Raw genomic sequence first — 15,177 nt, 5'->3', positions numbered from 1 at the left:
ACTGTACGATATCATTTTGTATAAGGGACTTGAGCATCTGTGGGGGTTCTGGAACCACCCCCCTCAGGTACCAAGAGACAACTGTTTAAGGAACTAGGGGCAGGTACAAGAAAATGGAGAGAAGTTGGTCAAAGGGTACAAAGTTTCAGTTATGCAAGATGAATAAATTCAGAAGTTCTAATGTACCAGCATGATGACTATAGTTAACAATAATGTATTGTGTACTTAAGAGTAAATTTTAAGCACAAAAAAAGAGAGAGAGAAAATGTGAGATGATGGATATGTTAATCTGATTGCAGTAATCATTTAAAATATATATTTAAAACATCAAAAACATCAAGTTGTATGCTTTGAATATATACAATTTTGTCAGTTCTAATTCATTAAAGTTGAAAAAATTCATATGAAACCACAAAAAGACCTTGAATAGCCAAAGAAATTTTGAGCAAGAACAAAAAAAGCTGGGAACATCACATTTCCTGAATTCAAAATATATTACAAAACTACAATTTTCAAAACAGTATAGTGCGGGCATAAAAAGACATATAGGCCAATGAAACAAAACAGAGAGCACAGAAATAACCCATACATATACAGTCAACAAATCTTCCACAAAGGTCCCAAGTATTATATAATGGGCAAAGTGTAATCTCTTAAATAAATGGTGCTAGGAAAACTGGATATCTACATGCAAAAGAACAAAATTTGACCCTTCTCTCACATTCTGCACAAAAACTAACTGAAAATAAATTACAGATTTAGATGTAAGACCTGAAATCATAAAAATTCTAAAAGAAAACGTAGGAAAAATTTTCTAAACTTTGGCTTTGGATTTCTTTGTTATGACACCAAAAATAGGAAACAAAAGCAAAAACAGAATGCGAGACTTCATCAAACTAAAAAGCTCGGCAAAGCAATGAAAAAATGAAAAGGCAATCTGCAGAATGGGAGAAAATACTGGCAAACTATACATCTGATAAAGGATTAATATCCAAACTACACAGGGACCTCAACAGCAAAACCAAATAACCCATTTTAAAAGTTGGCAAAGGAACTGAATAGACCTTTCTCCAAAGATGACATACAAATGGCCAAGAAGTTTATGAAAAGGTGCTCAATATCACTAATCATCAGGGAAATGCAAACCAAACCACAGTGAGGTATCATCTCAAACAAATTGGGATGACTATCAACAAAAAACAAAAGATAACCAGTTTTGGTGAGGATTTGAAGAAATGAGAATCATTGCATAATTGACAGGAATGTAAATCGGTACAGTCATATGGAAAAGAATACCCAAGTTCCTCAAAAACTTAAAAAATAGAACTAGCATATCATCCAGCAACCCACTTCTGGGTGTATATTCAAAAGAATTCAAATCAGGATCTCAAAGAGATATCTGCACTCCCAAGTTCATTGCAACATTATTCACAATAGCCAAGACATGGAAGCAACCTAAATATCCATCCACAGATGAACAGATTTTTTAAAATTGTGTCATACACATACAATGGAATATTATTCAGCCATGAGAAAGATGGAAATCCTGCCATTTGTGATAATATGGTTAAACCTGAAGGACATTTAAGCTAAGTGAAATAAGCTAGACACAGAAGGACAGTATCTGCTTGATAAGAATCAAAGCCATTTTTGTGTTTGTGAATTTAGGGCTGCCAGATTTAGCACATAAAAATCCCTTTTGTTTATCTAAAGTTAAATTTAACTGTGTGTCCTGCATTTTATTTGGTAAACCTGTATGAATTGTCCTAGAAGAAAGAAACTATACTGTTTAACATTAAGTATGCACAGTTAAGTGTAATATTATAAAATCAAGTAATGTAATTTACCACAGACCAAAAAGAAAAGTCAATAAACACACAAAAATCAGTCAATAAAATTCAATATCCACTCATGATAAACTTCAAAATCAAGAAATGTTTTTAATCTGATTGAAGGCATTATAAAAACCCTTAGTAAATGTCTTACTTAGTGGTGACATTATAAAATAATTTTCTTTATACACAAGAATGGTTGCTACATCACTCCTGTTCAACTTTGTATTAGAAGTTCTGACCAGTAGAATAAGAAAAAAGAAAATTGAAAGTGATCACAATTGGAAAAAAAGAAAACAAGTCATTATTCTTAGATAATATAATTATCTACCTAATACACACAAAATAACCTAAAGGTAATTGTTAGCATGAAGAAGAACATCAGAATACTGCTGGAAATCAAAACGATTATATTTCTACATAACATAAACAGAAAATATAATTTTAATGGTATCATTTTCCTATAGCAACAAAAAAATACCAAGTACCTAGAAATAAATTTAACAAAAACTTTATAACACTTGTGAAGAAAATTTTGGATAGACAATAAAGAACACATATGAAGAGAAAGATAGGCTATGAATCCATAAATGCACACACGTGTATGCACACACTCAGTCATATAAACACATGGGATTCTTAATAATGGAATAGGAGCTCCTGTTCAATGGGGAAAAGATGGACTCTTCATTACATACATGGTGCTAGGGTTATTGGTTATCATAAAAAAAGGAAATAAAGGTGGACTTCTACCTTATCACAAACAAAAAATAAAGTTTGAACATTTATAATTGAAAGGAAAATCTATTAAAAAACTATTAGAATACCATGCAGAAAAACATGTCTATGACTTTAAAATACAAAAAAATGCATACCAGAGGAAATTATAGATTTGGCTACAGTAAAACTAAGACTTTTATACACCAATATTAAAAAAGCAAACCATAAACTAGGAGAAGATATTAGCAACACATAAACTGCAAAGGCGTATTACCCAAGAAAAAAAAACTTATGAATCAATAAGATAAATATTTAGAAAAATACTGATTTAAATAAAAAGACTTTTCCCAGAAAAGAAAACACAAAATTCCTACATAAACATATGAAAAACATGCAACCTAATTAAAAAAGAAAATGAAAATCACAATCAAATACCCCTTCATACCCTCAAGAGCTGTAACATTTAAAAAGCCAGATGATACCAAGTTTTGGCAAGGATGTGCAATAACAAAAATTCTCATCCACTGCTAGTAGGAGGGTAAATTAGAACAACCCCTTGGGAAGGTGTGGCATTACCTCATAAAACAGATCATGTGCAAACCCTACAATCTAGCAGTTCCATGTCCGTGTCTCAAGTATAGAGACATATCCGTACATCTGTTTCACAGGCATTGCAAGAATCAAGCAACAGAGCCCCTCAGTTAAGAGCATGCACTACGTAGCCAGGGTCTTAACATTGAAATCTCATCTCTGCTACTTGGTAACTGTATCTTAGTTAATTTTTTAGCATTTTTATGTCTTAGTCTCCTCATCTATAAGTTGATAATAGAGCCTAGCCTACAGGCTCGTGCTTTTATTTAAATGAGCTCATATACATAAAGTGCTTGGAACATTACCTGGCACATATGAAGTATTATAACTTAAGCTGTTATTATTCACAGCAGGATTATTAATCATAACCAAAAAACCTGGAAACACTGCCAAAATGCATCACTAGTAGAATGAATAAATAAAACATCATGATGTGTATGTGCATGAAAATGTATGTATACACGCATATGTACATTCCCATGTACACTGAGATAAACACAATGCAACACTATATGATAGTAAAACTAGATGGACTATCTCATTAACAGGAAGAAACCAAACAAGGAACTCTCAGAATACATACAATACGATTCCACATCTACAAATTTTTTTTAAGGGCAAAATGGTACATTGTTGGAGAAGACATATTTTTTTAAATAAAATTAGAAAGAAATGTGTGAGAATGATTATCACAAATTCAGAAACTCAGAATGGTGGTGCCCTCCCGGCAGCTAAGAGGAGGAAGGAAGCAAAGAAAGTCATCCAGGGTGTTTCTATGGTGCTTGGGGTATAACAAACTTGGGGTATAACTATGGCTTCTTGGCTTTCATTTTTTAATTAATTGCTTTACTTACCACTTGCCTTACCAACAGGAAAACTACCTCCTCTCTCAAACATCACCTCCTTTAGAAATATTGTCCCGAACATAGGATTTTTTTTTTCACACCTAGGAACTAATACATTAGAGCCCTGCATAGTCTCTGTCTCTCATTTCCACTGCTTCTCACAATTTTATTTTATTTTTTACGACATTAAAACCGATTCTAAACCATCTTACTGATGATGGGGATGTGATCTGACCCAGCCAGATAACTCACATTACGCACATCGCTTTCTGTCAACAGCAATTTCTGAAATGAGGCTGGAGCAGCAGGAGAAACAGAGAAAGGAAGGAGATGGAAATGAAGAATGGAATTATGAACACTAGAAAAATGTTTATCCCTTAAGGGTCAATTTGAGAAAGAACAAAACCAAACCAGCCTCAAGCAGATCTTACCCATCCTTAGCAATAACCACCACTAAAATCATACTTCCTGCAACAGAAAACAGACCCTGGTAACATTAAGGCTGGAGTACTGATCCTGAATTTCCTATTTTCTCCATGCAGAGTCAGGTATCACATCTGAGGATGAGCCACCTGCACAGGGCTGCTTAGGTTCTGTTCATGATACACAGAGTGATTTACTGGATTTGAAGTTTCTAACAGAGAGAGTCAGAATAAAAATGAGAAAAAAACTGGAAAATGGCATTTTTAAAAAATGCTTATTAGATGTGACATAAAAAATGTATTCTAGGGCCAGTATTACAAAGATTTTGCTCATAATTCCAGGGTAGAAAATTTTAAGCATGACTGCACAGAAATGATAAAGCACTGATTTATGTATAGATTGGGGAGACAACGATTTTTTGGTTAGAGTATTCTATCACACATTATAAAATGGCTTTTCCTTTTTACTGTTTAGTTCAATAAATCTTCTTGTCTACTAATCTGTAAATTGCTGGCTCAAGCTACAGGCCATGATTTCCTCATTGAAATAAAGTCTATGGGAGAGCCCCCTGGCATGAAGCAAAATCCTCTATCTAGCATACAATTTTTCTGACCCCTGCAAACCCACCCCAAGAAAATTTTACTGTGTTTACTTACTAAAATACACTAGAAAAATGTTTACTAATGTCTAAGGCAGCAACGACTTCCATGAGGACCCAAAGTCTTCTAAAATCTTTTCAACCTTTTTACACATCCCGAATTAGCCACTCTTCCCATCAGTACCAACACAAGAAGAAAAATTGAGTGTAAAAATTGTTAAAGAGTCTAGATAAAATAATAATTATGATTATAGTGTCTCATTTATGAAGTTAAAAAGAAAATTATGAGTGTTGGCTAACACCAGTATGTAAATGGTGAAGCAGAGATGGGAACTAAAGTTCTCTAATGTCTTAAAATTCTAACGCCAAGGCTTTCGTAGCTGGGGACTAGAGCAATTATGCCTCGGATAACCATGTGGGAAAAGTGGAGTCAGTACTTGAGAGCCAGAGGGTAAGAGCGAGCTGGCCTAGATGTGGGGCAGCAGGAAGCAGCAAGGAAGCCCTGAGGACAAGCCTTCCAGCAACACAGTTTTGGGGATATTGACTCGGAAGAGAAGCTGAGTCTGAGCTATCTGCTCTGAACCCATACCCTTAAGAAGCACAAAGATCCTATGGAGTAGGCCTGCAAAGTTCCCAGAGATAAAAAGCATACCTAACTTTACAAAGATTGCCACACACGTAGGAAAGTAAGCAACTTTAAGTCATATCCAGCAAAAACAAGAAATCACAGATTAATAAAAAATTAATACTTGCAATCCTTGAAGATTTTGAAATCATTGGTCCCAGCATTCAGAAGAACCATGAATGAAATGTTCAAATGAACAAACTGGGCAATGGCAAAGATAAGCATAAATCAAACTCTCAGAGATAAATACAAAAAATTGAAAAAACAGAATTTGTAGAAGTGAATTTGAAATAAAAAATTCAATGAATGTTTAAAACAGCAGGAAAGATACAGTAGAAAAGAAACTTCATGAACTACAAGATACATACAAATAATTTATCCAGAATGAAACGAGAGAAAGAGATGAAAAATGTGTAAGAGATTAGAAGGCATGGAGGACAGAATCAGGAATCAAATATTTGCTGGAATCACAAAAGGTAAATGGAGAAGAGGCAATATTTAAGAGCTAAATAAAGCCTGAGTATATTCCAGAATGGAAGAGAAATATACATCAAGACATCCAAGAAGCACAGTATGTCCTAAGCAGAAAACAAAAAAAGAAGTCTTTGACAGCTTTCTTTGCTCTATACTCAAGTCTCTCATTTTCCCCAGATGTTTTGGTTTCCAGAAAGATAGGGACAAGATCAGACACATCCAGGGTGGTATACATGCACCCCTATGTTCACAGCAGTGTTATTCACAATAGCCAAAACATGGAAACAACCTAAATGTCCACTGACAGATAAATGGATAAAGAAGATGTGGTACATATATACAATGGAATATTACTCAGCCATTAAAAAGAATGAAATAATGCCATTTGCATCAACATGGATGGACCTGGAGATTATCATACTAAGTGAAGTAAGTCAGACAGAAAAAGAGAAATACCATATGATATCACTTGTATATGAAATCTAAAATATGGCCAAATAAACCTATCTACAAAACAGAAACAGACTCACAGACATAGATAATAGACTTGTGGTTGCCAAGGAGGAGGGAGTTGGGGGAGCGCTGGATTGGGAGTTTGGGATTAGCAGAGGCAAACTATTATATATAGAATGGATAAACAACAAGGTCCTACTGTATAACACGGGGAACTATATTCAATATTCTGTGATAAACCACAATGGAAAAGAATATTTTAAAATGTATATATATATGTATGTATAACTGAATCACTTTGCTACACGGCAGAAATTAACACAACATTGTAAATCAACTATACTTCAATAAAATAAATTTTAAAAAAAGACAGGGAATGGTTTTAGAGACAGTAATCTGAGTACTACAGGTGTTTATTGCTACAGAGTTCATTATTTCCAGGCTTTTCAGTAGACAAACCAAGGAGATGTGCATTTCTTAAAAGAGAAAATGCAGCGTGAAGTGTGAGTTCATGTTATTTCTATTCAAATTTAAATTATTTTTATCTCTTTTCCCTCATTCTGGAAAACTTTGGTTCCACGTGGCATTAATGTATTCCTTAGTGCTTTTATTCTACTAATAAGAAAATAATCCCAGTATTATAATGAATAGTATAACTACTTAAAAAATACACTTTTCAAGTACAATTGACCCTTGAACAACACAGGTTTGAACTGCATGGGTCCACTTACACGCAGATTTCTTTTTAATAGTAAATACTACATACTACAGGATCCAAAGTTGGTTGAATCTGAGGACGTAGAACTATGGATACGGAGGGCAAACTAAAAGTTATACTGAAATTTCCACAGCTCAACTGATGGCGCCCCAATGCCCTCATGTTGTTCAAAGGTCAACAGTGTGTACTTTTTTCCTTAGAATATAATCCACTAGGGATCTATGGTAAATTTATCAGAATTTAAAATCATGTACAATAATTCCTTTCTTTATGATTTATACAATCATAATGAGTCAAAATTAGGTTTTCAGTTCATTTTGCTTTTTTATTTTATGTAACATTTTTGTGTTTCTTTGTATAAATTCTCTAATCTTATGGAAACATAAACATATTTACCTGGTTTCAAAGTCAAATCCATAAACTGTAGTATATTCAAAGCAGTTTGGCTTCTATTTATGTGCCCTCCACATATTGTTCACTTTTTAAAAAATATTCTCATTTATTCAAACATTGTTTTAATATAAGCAAATTTATATATACATATTTATGTATATTCACATATATATACCTATTTCATATAATATACATATGTAAGTTTATACAATATATAAAACTTATATATGCATATGTGTATAAATATCAATATATACGTGTGTGTATATATAGGTTTATATGTATGTATCTAAACATATAGATATAAGCAATAATACATTATACACATTTTTATACCTTATTATATACTATAATAATATATATATAAATACTCCATGGCAGTATATATAAAATTTTTTCATTCTTTTACAACTGAATAAAACTCCATTGTGTGGCTGTAAGAGTTCTTACACAGTATCAAACCCAAATATACATCAAAGGGTACTGGAAAAATTAACAGTTCTAGAATGAAGGGTCTTATGCAAGTATCTTTTTGCATTTTTGCCTGAGTATCTTTGCAATAGATTTCAATCAGAAGAATTGCCGAGTCAAAAATTAAAGACACACATAATTTTACTAGACACTGCAAAGCTTCTCTTCATTATAGCTGTATCATTTTGTATTCCCACTAGCAGCATATGAGAACACCTATTTCCCCACAGGCTTGATCAAAGAACATGTTGTCAAATTGGAACATTTGTCAGTCCAATAAAATGGAATCTCGTTGGGGTTTCAATTTGCCTTTTACTTGTTGGGAACAAAGTTGAGAAACTTTTCCTACGTTTCAGAATCATTTAACCTCTCTTCTTCTATGAACTGCTAATTTTTCTCTACAGTTGTAGTAATTTATTTTTAGAACTTCTGTAACATAGTAACTATTTTTGAAATAAACTAGAGAAATGCTTGCAATTTATCATTTACCTTTGATTTTGTTTATAATTGTTTTGTCATTCAATTTTTTTAAGTGATCAAATATACCAGCCTCTGTCACTTGTCTTTTAATCATAGTTAAGAAATTTCTCTACTCCTAGGCTACAGAGGAACATACTCGGGTTTCCTTCCAGTACTTGTATACTTTGTTTTTTAAATTTGTATTTCTCATCCATTTGAAATTCTCCTTAAAGTATGGTGTGAGAATGAATAGAATTTTTACTTTTTCTATATGTCTAGTCAGTTATCCCAACGTCACTTATTTAAAAATATGTATCTTCTCGCCAGTGATTTGATATGCTGACTTTACAACAAATTTTCACAAGGATTAGGATCTATTTACAGATTTTCTTATTCCCTTCTCTTTGTCTAAATCTCATAATGCACTACTTTGATCTTTATATGTTTTAATATCTGATAGAGCTATTTCACTCCACGTACCACTACTCTTTATCAGGACATTCATGGCTGGACTTGCTTATTTGTTTTTCCAAATTAAATGGCTAATCAACATGTTTATCCCCACCGAGAAAAAACTAAATGATAACTCCACTGAGACTGAATTAATTTATTAATTTATAAAGTCTTTATATGATGTTAAATCTTTCTATGAATACAGTATATAAACACACGACTCAAAATCAAAAACAGGATATAATGAAAGAGAGGACCCCATTAGGATTATATTTATTTTCCAGTTTAGAAATGTTCCAAACCTATGTGAGGAAAGCCATAAAATGCTCCTGAAAGGCACAGAAGCAGCTAGAACAAAAGGTACAACATACTGTATTTCTGCATATATGATTCGATATCACGTGAATGTTAATCATTGCTTGTACAACCATGACCTCAGTTTTCAGCCCTAGTGGCAAAACTAGACAATTGCAACCCCTAAACTGTCCAGTCATAAACAGCTTTGGAACTATTTGAGGAAGGAATATACATCCTGCTTATCGTCTGAACTTTTCATGTTATTTACAGAAATTATCAACAGAAGGAGTGCAATATCAAAATATACTGGATGGATAGCATTAGCTTGGAAAAACATTGCAGGGTATACAGTAGAGCATCCTTTTAAGAAATGCTATACTTTTAATGTCATTGATGATACGGAGTATAATTCTGTACGGAAAAAGGCATCAAAAACCTTAAATCTAAAAGTGCCAGACTCTAAACGCAAAGAGCTTTGAGAACACCTCAACTCAGAAATTCTCAGGGGGTCCCTGAGACCTTTCAGCGTTCTGCAAGGTCAAAACAATATTTCATTATTTTAATGTACTATTTGCCTATTCACCACATTGACATGTGCCAGCAGCCATGGGTAAAATTGCTGACACCTTCCCATGAATCGAGCAGTATCAGGCTGTACCAGCAGTGATATTTTCACCCCACACACTACCAAAAAAATGAATAAGGGAGAAAAGTCAATTTCACTTAAAAATATCCTTAAGAAGCAGTAGAAATTATTAACAGCATGAAATCCCAACTCTTTGGTATGCATCTTTTAAATATTCTATTTGACAAAGGGGAAATATACATAACGTACTTTGCTGCATCCAAGTAGAATGGCTGCATTTGGGAAAAGCACTCACGCAATTGAGTTGTGAGCTGAACTAGCTACTTTTTCATGGAATACTATTTTTCCTTGAAAGAATGACAAACAAGTGATAGTTATTCAGGTTGGAGATATCTGGTAGAACATTTCTTAAAAATGAGCAAAGTGAGCTTGTCTCTTCAAGGAAAAGAACTGACTAGATGTGTTGCCATTGATAAAACTGGCACTTCCAAGTGAAAATTAGCATTGGAAAACTTGTATCTGCCACTATGCATGTTCCCAATCTTCAAAGATTTTTCTGATAAGTTCTGTGTTGATATTAATAAGCAGAGGTTTTTGATACTACATAAAAAAATGTGTCAATATTTGGAAGATCTTCATAACTCATGAATGAGTATTTTCCAAATGACTAACGCATGATGTTAAAATAGTATGCATGGTAAAATACAATTCAGATCGCAAGGTACACCAATGAATTTTAATGCAATAGAGTAGGACAAGGTCATTGATAACATTTAGCAGGTTGAAGGGTGGCCCTCGAAAAGACATGTCCATGTCTTAACCCCAAGAACCTGGACTTTATATGATAAAAGAACGAATTACATGTCAAAAGATATAATTACATTAAGGTTTCTGAGAGAAGAAGCTTATCCTGGATTATCTGGGTGGGCCCTAAATCCACTGAAATTATTGTTAAAAGAGTTAGGCAGAGGAAGATCTTATAGGCAGTAGAGGATAAAGCAATGTGACCGTGGAGGTAGAGATTGGAGTGGTAAGATCAAAAATCAAGGAATGACAACAGTCATCAGGGGATCAAAGAGGTGCAGAACAGAATCTCTCCTACAGCCTTAGAGGGAGTGCCGCCCAACAGGATTTCAGACTCCTGGCCTCCGCAACTGTGAGAGAATAAAATTCTGTTGCCAACCACTTAGTTTGTGGTAATTTGTTGAGGCAGCAATAAAAAACTAATACAGTATAGTTTAAGATTCCACACTGCAACTAAACTTTTAGAAACTACCACTTGTTAACTTTCAGCATAGTATTTAAAAAATAGTCACAATTATCTAACAAATCTATTAAAACACTCCTCCCTTTTCCAGTTACTGAAGTGTGAAGACAGATTTTCTCTGTGTATTTCTACCAAAACAATATATGGCAGCAGAATGATGCAGAATCAGATATGAGAATACAGCTGTCTTCTATCAAGCCAGACATTAAAGCAGTTTACACAAATGTAAAACAATGCTACTCTAATAACTATTTTTTATTTTGGAAAAGTGTAAACTTTCATAACAGTGTTTATGTTAATAAATAGTTGCATTATTTTAATGAATTAATATATAAATATTAAAAAATTTTCTCAGTTGTTATTTTAATACAATAAATACTGGCACATGTAACTCGTATAAACCAAAGTTCTTAGGGTTCCTCAATAATTTTTAGGAGTATACAATGGCCCTGAGATCAAGGAGAATTACACTAACCAATCTATTACACTTGTAATTTCCTGTTTTGTGCATTCGTAAGAACAACAGTTGAGGAAGAAATCTACATCTCTAAGAATTCAAAAGACTTCCTTAATCAAGAAAAAAACACGAGAAAAGAAATTCAGAGTTCAAGTGTCTTTATGAAGAAGCTAAATTTCAGTATACAAATTGTGTTTATTAAAAGTCTAGAACTTCTTAATAAAGAAATAAAAATCATTTGACTTTGCAATCAACAAAAGAGAAAGAAAGAGAAATACAGAACTTGGGGAAAAAAATACCATTAAAAAGGCACAGTCGGAATCTTTCCTGGCACTTCTTGTACCCTGTAAAGGATTATATAGACAGTACTTCTTCAAATTCTTATAAATCTTCCAGATAATTCCCTTACACACAAAATTATTCCTCTTCCTTCTCTTCAAACATCCCCCAAAACTCCTTCCCAGGCTTAACACGTCCTTTGATCTATGACTCTTTTCCTTTCCTCTGGTTTCTGCATCACGAAGGCCCCAGACCTGGTGTGCGACCTGGGACATCCCCAGGAAGTGGAGGAGGAAAAGGTACTTGAGGGTCAAAGCCAGAACCAACACTTGAAGGTGAAGGTGGGAGTGAAACAGAGACTCTCGAAGCATTCATAGTTTTGGTCCTATATACATAGCTTATATTTTCTTCTTCGTGGATCGAATATCACCATTTAACTTTATTATTATATTATAAATACTATTGATGGGTTTTCAAATTTTTGCATTATATACAAATAACAGGACACATAATTAAAATAATAAGAAACAATGTAAATTTGTACATATTGACAACTTGGGAGTGATGGTAGAGCTAACAGAAGTTGATGAAAAGGAACAAAGAGTAAAGGGAAGTGCAGATCCACAAATTTCTTCATCCTGTGTGACAGTGACTCAATAAATACTATCTAAAGCAGTGTCAGAAACACACATTCTCAGATTCTCATGCCAGATCTGTTGTTGCAAGTCCAACTAAACGACTCCGCACTCATTTTGCGAGGCCAAGCGGCCGTGAACTGACACAAGCCCCTCCCTAAGCAAATGCCCTGAGTAACAGAACGCAGAACCACAGGTATTGTAAACGTGACTCCCTCAACCACCCTTATGATAAGCATCTTCCCCCACCTCCCAGGGCATTCCTCTTGTGCACCCCTTAGATAAGACCCCCTGAAAAGCTTACCATAACCCTGCTCCTTGGGGTTTGAATTGACCAACCTGGTCCTAACCCAAGAGTCCTCAAGCATTCCACCCACCCACTCTAAAAAAGGCATGTTCCCAAGTCCTGCCTGCTCTCTCTGGCTGCATCCTGCCTTGACCTCCCGTGTGGTCCCCTTGAGGCATGCCGTGTACTTCCTCTAGGAATGTGAGTAATAAGCTTCTTTATTTCAATTCCCTTCTAGTCTTTTGCTAAACCTTGGCTCACTATACAACGGGTCAGCCCCAGCTTTACCTAACAATTAATTTAACAAAGTCACAACACCTGCTACATCACAGTCTCCGGGTGGGGCCCAGCAACCTGAGTTCTAACATGCCCTCCAGGTGACTTTGATGCATGCTAAAGTTTGAGAACCAATAATCTTTGTCAGATCAAGAAATAGTCTTAAAATTATTTTAAGTGAAAAGGTAACCACCAGAATAACTATAAAAGTGTTTCTCTATATAAAAATATATATAAGAAAACCAAGAGTGGAACATGTGAGGGAGAAGAAGGCATTGAAATGCATTAATTGTCAGCTATTATAGGACATCATAAATAATACCAAGAGTTGATAAATTAAGCAATGTTGATAGAAGTGTATTATTTAGCATTATGATAATAACAAAAGTTAAAATCAGTTCAAAGTGCTATACCTGAGAAGCGGACTAGAGAAGAGGAATAGGGGACACATTCATTCTTTGTTGTACACCTTTGTGTGAAGTTTGGGTTAGGGTTTGATTTTTTTTCCAACCAAATTATTACTTTATTAATTTGAAATAATGTCCAGTATTCCATTTCCAGACCCCTGTAAATTCTTACCCCAACTTACATCTAAATACTTAATTGAGCATTTATTTTTGTCTCTCATCACATCAAAGAAGTTGGATTAAGAAGATTTCATCTAAATGTCATCTTCACTAAGATTGGAACGCAAGGCCAGATGACATCAGGATTTCCAGGACCAAAGCAAAAACTGTACCAAAGCTGAGCAGGCAAAGACTTTATTCGGGCTATTGCAATAGGCGAGAAAGACTCCATTCTGCTGGGACAAAAGGCAAGAGGATTTTTAAGTGATGGGGTGAGCTAGGGGGAAAGCACTGGAGGATAAGAGGGGGTAAGTTGACCAAAGCAACGTGTGGAGCAAGATTTCCAGCACCTGTGATTAGGCCATCTGGGTTTGCTAGTTGGTACGCATCAAAGTTAGGCTCCTACCTCTCCTACTGGGAGACAGAGGTACATCTCAAAGAGATAGTCCCCCAGTCTTTAAGACATTTCCTAGGTTATAAAAGTGGCAAAAGGCTGGGAGGAGATTTATATACATTTCAAAGGGGCAGAGAAAGACTGTACAATTTCAATTTTTCTAAATTAAATGCTTTAAGAAAAGGGAGATCAGGGGCATATAGTAAGGAAGCAACATGTCTAAAGTTTAGTCAAGCTGAGGGGAATGTTGAGGCCATCTGGGCCCTAACAATATTTCATATGGTAAACTGCTGCTTGTGAATGCACGTTAGAATGATGACACACTCCCTAATTTCTTCACCTCATCCCAAAGAGCACTCTAAGAAGAACCCTGTTATAGGAACTCATAGGCAATAATCACGTGAGGCATTCAGGGCATACGTGCACTCTTACTCCTTTTCTCTGACACCCAGACCATCCCTGCCTATAGCAATCATATTTGACGATAAACTACTTGGGGAAAGATTCTAATTGATATTTTTCACCTTTAGAGGTATTCATCCAATACCCTACAAATGGATTATGTCCAAACGATACTGATAAATGAGCATTCCCATCTTGAAGAGACATATTAAAGAGCATACAGCAGAATCTGAGAATCTGTACAGGGTCAAAATCAATTCACAAATCACTTCTATGTAATCTCATCTGTACTGCTCTTCAACCCCCTCTATTAGACTAACAGCCTAGTAAACCTTTTAGAACACAAGACACAAGTTCAAAAGTCCATTTGCCCTTTAGATGGCAAAGAGGACCTACAGAATTCATGCACATAGTTCCCTGATGCCAAGATAGGTCAATGGGTTAAAAAAGTTATAAGCAACCTCTGAAGAAAAACTATGGAGGTAACCAAAAGTAAAACTACTTGTTTCATTATAAAGTATTAAATATTCATTTAGTAGATCACGCAGCAGATTCCTGACCTTTGTGAGAAATGATTAACATTTTCACAATTTTTCTTAAAAGAATACCATCACAGAAAATTTCTTTTCATAGGTAGAGTATCTACTAGCCTATTTAGGTAAAAACATAAATGCAGA

Source organism: Leucopleurus acutus (assembly GCF_964270905.1).
Source record: "Leucopleurus acutus genome assembly, chromosome: 9".
NCBI lineage: Eukaryota > Metazoa > Chordata > Mammalia > Artiodactyla > Delphinidae > Leucopleurus > Leucopleurus acutus.
Note: the sequence above shows the minus strand (reverse complement) of the source record.